This window comes from Osmerus mordax, chromosome 12 (genome assembly GCF_038355195.1).
Source record: "Osmerus mordax isolate fOsmMor3 chromosome 12, fOsmMor3.pri, whole genome shotgun sequence".
Taxonomy (NCBI): Eukaryota; Metazoa; Chordata; class Actinopteri; order Osmeriformes; family Osmeridae; genus Osmerus; species Osmerus mordax.
Window position 1 is genome coordinate 12,687,659 of NC_090061.1, and position 6,710 is coordinate 12,694,368.

Here is a 6,710-nt window from a genome sequence, read left to right on the forward strand (position 1 = left end):
ATATTCTCTTTCTCTTTATGTCGGTTTCTCTCTGTCTCTTCCTGAAATGGTGGGAGAGGGAACTCTGGGAGAGGTTTGAAACTGAGACTATCACTTTCAGGATGCGGGGTGCCACAAACACTTCTCCACTTCCTGGATGCATAATTCAGAAACCCCATTGGCTGATATGGGTTTTGGGATGAAAGGAGTCTGATGCAATACAAGGCAATATTGTAGTACAGTAGGACTGTAGTATCGAGGCATTAACTACCAGAGGGTTAGGGTGGTAACTAATCTACTGTACCAGAGACTGAAGGTAGTAACTAAACTACCATAGTATTGGGGTGGTAACTAAACTAACAAACAGGGTGGATCTGGACTGGGGTAGTACAGTAACTAAAGTACCAGACTAAGGTTAGGATCTGGACTGGGTAGTACAGTAACTAAAGTACCAGACTAAGGTTAGGATCTGGACTGGGGTAGTACAGTAACTAAAGTACCAGACTAAGGTTAGGATCTGGATTGGGGTAGTACAGTAACTAAAGTACCAGGCTAAGGTTAGGATCTGGACTGGGTAGTACAGTAACTAAAGTACCAGACTAAAGGTTAGGATCTGGACTGGGGTAGTACAGTAACTAAAGTACCAGACTAAGGTTTAGGATCTGGATTGGGGTAGTACAGTAACTAAAGTACCAGGCTAAGGTTAGGATCTGGACTGGGGTAGTACAGTAACTAAAGTACCAGACTAAGGTTAGGATCTGGATTGGGGTAGTACAGTAACTAAAGTACCAGACTAAGGTTAGGATCTGGACTGGGTAGTACAGTAACTAAAGCACCAGACTAAGGTTAGGATCTGGACTGGGGTAGTACAGTAACTAAAGTACCAGGCTAAGGTTAGGATCTGGACTGGGGTAGTACAGTAACTAAAGTACCAGACTAAGGTTAGGATCTGGATTGGGGTAGTACAGTAACTAAAGTACCAGACTAAGGTTAGGATCTGGACTGGGGTAGTACAGTAACTAAAGTACCAGACTAAGGTTAGGATCTGGACTGGGGTAGTACAGTAACTAAAGTACCAGACTAAGGTTAGGATCTGGACTGGGGTAGTACAGTAACTAAAGTACCAGACTAAGGTTAGGATCTGGACTGGGGTAGTACAGTAACTAAAGACCAGGCTAAGGTTAGGATCTGGACTGGGGTAGTACAGTAACTAAAGTACCAGGCTAAGGTTAGGATCTGGACTGGGGTAGTACAGTAACTAAAGTACAAGACTAAGGTTAGGATCTGGACTGGGGTAGTACAGTAACTAAAGTACCAGGCTAAGGTTAGGATCTGGACTGGGGTAGTACAGTAACGCAGGGTTTCTGGTCAGGCCCCTGATGGGGAGCAGGGCTCTCTGAAGGAGAGTGCAGAGTTTGGCTCTACTGCAGATGCACTGGCCCGACATTTACAGAATGCCCTTGAATGGAGGATGGATGTGTGTATGTATGTGTGTGTGGTGTGTGTATGAGTATACATGCACTCGTTACAATGCCCTAATGAGTGCATGTGTTATTGTGTGTGTGTGTGTGAGTAAATGTGTGCGTGTGTGTTTGAGTGTGTGAGATGTTGTTGGGTTGAGTCAGTCTCCAGGGAAGGGAGAAGGACAAATGCTCCTTAAAAATAGCCCCTGGGCAGCTGGTGTAGACAGTCTATCAGCAGTCCACCCCTGGGGCCTGGGACTGGAGGGGGGGGGGGGGGGGGGGGGGGGGGGGGGGGTGGAGAGAAAGAGAGATGGTGAGAGAGAGAATGAGAGAGGGATAGGCACAGAGAAGGAAAGTGAAAAAGGAATGAAGGGGATGAAAAGATGGAGCAGGACTGAAAAGGGGGAAACAGAAGAAATACATGAAGGGGAAGAGACAAACGGGGAGATGTTAAATTAGAGAGGCTAATGAGAACAAAGAGAGACAGAAAGAGAGGGGGGAGAGAGAGGTTTAAAAAAGAAGGATAGAAAGAAAGAAAAGGAGAGCGAGAGCGCGAGACAGAGAGAGAGAGAGAGAGAGAGAGAGAGAGAGAGAGAGAGAGAGAGAGAGAGAGAGAGAGAGAGCGAGAGAGAGGAGAAGGAGGTTCCCTGTCAGTCAGGTCTGTGCATGCTGCATGTTCCTGGGGTTAATGCCGCAGCCTGGTGTTGGAGGAAGACTGTGAAGTGAATCCCTAGACGTCTTCAGTTACTAATACACCTCTGCCAGGTTCTCTAAATCGCTCCCAGTTGACAGGAGAAAAGATCCTTCAGACCCACAGAGACCCTTTATGGAAATAACTGAGCCCATTAGGTCTCCCTAGCCTCAGCAAGTGTGTGGGGGGGAGGCTGTGTGTGTGTGTGGGCGTGTGTGTGTGTGCGCTCTCAGTTGTTATAATGTGTAACATGTTGGACTGATTGGTTTGTTCTACTGGGAGCAACAAGCTCATCAAACTGGTAGTTATTTAGAGCAGTTGCTGCACTACTTAAATATGAATGTGTGTTTCGTTGTTCTGGGTCACTAAAAGGTCTGCAGTGATCTGAATGTTCCACAACAGGAAGAATTATGGGAACATTCTAATTCGAAGATCGGAAGATTCAAAGATTCAAGGATTCAAAGATCCAATCATTCAAATATGCAAGGATCTAAAGATACAAAGTTCCAAAGATTCAAACGTTTGGCATGAGTGTCTGTTACATGACCATGATCTAGCAGTGACCAGGGCCACAGGTTCACACAGCATGTACACACCAATCCCAACCGCAGACAGTGAGAGCATGGACATCTGTGTGAGAGCGTTCCAAATATGCGTGTGTGTGTGCGTGTATGTGAGTGTGTATACCTCCACTGAGCTAATTGAGCCTTTTTTCCTCAACAGTTGTGATCTCGCCGACTGTAGACAGATGCCCTTGGGCAAAAGGTATGTGTGTGTATCAACCCGTGTGTGTGTGTCTGGCAGGCAGACCCGGGGTCTATCAGAGGCGTATTTAGCGGTCTCCAGCCATCATTAGTAGCTCGACTGTCACCCCAGCGTTGGCCTGGCTGAGCTCTTTATAAAGCTCTGTTTGGAATACCCCGGTCACATGTGTTGCGCTGCCAATGATGAACACTGAAATGAGTGCTGATGGAGTGTGTGTGTGTGTGTGAGCGGGTGTTGATGGAGCCGAGCCGCCCTGACAGAGATGTTACACAGCAGCGCCCCACCCCCCCCAACCCCACTCCCCCCTACTTCTCTCGCCCCAGCCCAGTCTTGCTTTCAATGTCATCATTAGATGCCCAGCGGGCCGGCACACAGAGAGAGTGCAGAGGGGTCTTTAAAAAGCCTCCAGGAAGGATGTGGAATCAAAACAAACACCTATGGAATCAATGTCATGTTGACAGCCTTGTATAAATACTGTGAGAATACGCCCAGCATAGATTGCACTGGCTGTGATCCTCACAGCTGTCTGTGTTACTGAGTGATGTCTCTCTTCATCTCTCTCTCTCTCTCTCTCTCTCTCTCTCTCTCTCTCTCTCTCTCTCTCTCTCTCTCTCTCTCTCTCTCTCTCTCTCTCTCTCTCTCTCTCTCTCTTTCTCTCTCTCTCTCTCTCTCTCTCTCTCCTCTCTCTCTCTCTCTCTCAGTCTCTCCCTCCCTCTCCCTCCCTCTCCATCTCCATCTCTTTTTCCCACACTACATCCACCTCAATTTAGAATGCTATTCTCCTTTTCTCACCCTCTCCTCCTTTCTCTACCTGGTCTCTCTTCAACCAAAATGCTCCCGCTCTTCACATTCACTAATCAAAATATTTTGTCTAAAGAAATGGTTCAATATACACTATCCAGTTCACGGCTAGCTATTGACCCTCCCCTTAGCGACAACTCTGCAGCTGACAGGGCTTTACCCTCCGTGAAAGGGAATGTGTCTCGGAGTCAATCAGTCAGGACTTTGGTTGAAGCTATTTGATGTTTCGTGGTGTGAGCGGATGCTAGGTAATGGATAGTGTGCGATGGCCGTGTGAGTGAACTGACAAAGTTAGTTTGGCTCTCACAGATCTCCTGGTCCCCCAGGATCATTCAAACCACCCTGTGCTCCCCTCGAAAGACCCCCAATTACTGTGAGTGCGGGTGTGTGTGCGTGCGTGTGTGTGTGTGTGTCGGATGATTGGTACCTGTGCTAACAGAGAGAGGTCCCTCCAGCGTGAGAGTGGAGGTTCCCTGTCTGGCCAGTTAACCCCCCATCTCTGTGTCTGATCGCTGCGGCTCAGAACGCCCTCAGGGAAAACATAACCCACGCACACACGTGCACGGACACACACTCACACACTCACACACATGCGTACACAAACACACACGTATATAAAACTCAGGACCACCAGGGTAATGCTATACACCCAGTGTCAGTAAGAGGAGAGTACTTACGGTTCTATTTCACTCCTATTACCTTCGCTCTCATGTGCAATCAGGATGAGGTGATGGCCGGGGTTGGGGATGGGGTCGGGGTTGGGGCTGGGGCTGGGGCTGGGGGTCGGGGTTTGGGCTGGGGTCGGGGTTGGGGCTGGGGCTGGGGTCGGGGTTGGGGCCCCACTTGTTTTACTCCCAGAGTTCTGGAGGCCTGAAGATCGGCCTGCAGGAGGACTGAACTGGGGATGTGTGTGGAGCTTGACTCAGGAGGAGAACAGAACAGAGATCAGAACAGATGGGAGAGGAGGAGAGGAGGAGAGGAGGAGAAGAGGAGAGGAGGGAGAAGAAAGTAAAGGAGAAGAGGGGAGAGGAGAGGAGAGGAGAAGAGAGGAGAGGAGCGCTGGTAGGTGTGGGGCTGACTTCACCACTTGCTGATCATAATGAGAAGGCTCTCTTCTGTCTACGAATGGGGCCCGTTTTACTGCATGTTGAAGTTTATTTTCCCTTCCCCTCTTATGTCCTGATAGCTTGATACTCACTGCATCTGTTTGTCTCTTTCTTTTTGCTGTTTCTCTCTCCCTCACTTCCTCTCTTTCCCCATCTCTATGTATCCTCTCTCTCTCCCCCCCCTCTCTCAGCTGGCCCTAGATATCTGTTCTTTTCCCTTCCCTATGGGACATCTCTCTCTGTATCATTAATCTGTGCTTCTCTCCCTCTCTTTCTCTCCCTCTTTCCTCCTCCTCCTCCTCTCTCACACACAGTCGTTCCTCCACCCTTCCCTTTCTCTTTATTCCAGCTGACGCGTCGCAGCTCAATCCATCATACCCCCACGTGTGTGTACTGTATGCACACGTGTGTGTGTGTGTGCAAACGTTCGTGCGAGTGTCTCCTCAGCAAAAATGAATGGAGACGCTACTAGAAGAAAGCAATTAGGCCAAGGCTTTGCCCTATCATTCACCCGCTAATGCGTCAGAATCGTGGGGGGGTGGTCGGTGGAGGGAGGAGAGGGGGGACTGTAGGGGCAGGGGTCCGTGTGTGTTTCTCACCGTAGGAACAGAGTAAAAGACGGATGATTGTGATGGAATGATTGGAGCGTTGCCTCTCCGTGGCCTTGGACGCGCTCTCTGCGCGAGTCGTGACAGCGCCACGGCATCGGTCTCCGCGACCCTGGCCAGGCCTCCCCCCCCCCCTTCCACACAGTGACAAAGTCAAACACGGTGAACCCGTGATCAAACACGGTCAGCCACGGTTACGTTCAATCAGACGTGGGAGGTAAACTGCCGGGGGGGGGGGGGGGGGGGGGGGGGGGGGGGGGGGGGTGCACCACTGGGACAACAGGGGAGGAGATGACATGAGGGAAGGGCGACTGAGGAATAGATAGAGGACATAGAAAGGAGAGATATATAGAATATTTAGAATAGGTGGAAACGACAGATGAGAGGAAGGTGACTCAGGTGGATGGACAGAATAGAGGAAGAGGGAGAGAAAGAGATATGGATAGATAGAGAGAGAGAGGCAAAGAGAGAGCAAGAGGGTGGACAGAGGAGAGAGGGGTGAGGGAAGAGTGTTAGGTCAGTGATGCGTACAGACAAACCATTTGCACCTCATCAGCACCAGAGCAGAACACCACCAATAGGCTTAGTGTGTGCGTGTATGTGTGTGTGTGTGCGTAAATTTTAGGTCAGCAAAAGCAGAATTGCTTTGAAAGTTCCACACGTTTGGATGAAATGCATGGCATATCACTCAAATCATCTAACTCAATTCATTCAATGATTAAAATATGTATCTAAAGCCTTTGTGTGTGTATGTGTGTGTACAGCGTTTGTGTCTTTCTGACATCCCAGTTCCAGTTCTAAGAACTGGAACTTTCCTTTGTGATTCGAACAAACCCAAAACGCTTTGTGGTAGTTAACTTTGTGACATCACTCAGGCCCCGGCAGCCAATAGGGTTTGCCGCGTGGGGCAGGTGAGGTGTGGAGTGCTGATATAAGGCCGTTGTGACCTGTGAGTCCAGCGGACGCCAGGAGAAATGTGTTCCAGACCGTTTCTCACTCACAATTACTCCTGATTACTGTGAGATTACTTCCACATGGGCTCAATGAAAACTTTACAGTTCTGCTCACAATACATGATGAGGTGGATGAGATTGGACTTTGACCAAGGGGTACTGAGTGAGAGAGGGCGATCAGGAGGTTGCGGTGGAGAGGGAGAAAGGGAGGAAGGCAGAGGAAGGAAAGATGGAGAGCAGAGCGAGAGAGGTTGAGTCAGAGCGAGAGGGAGAGGTTGGGACAAATGCAGAGACAGAGGGAGAGGGAGGGGGAGAAGAAGGAGAGGGTGAGGGCGAGGGAGAGG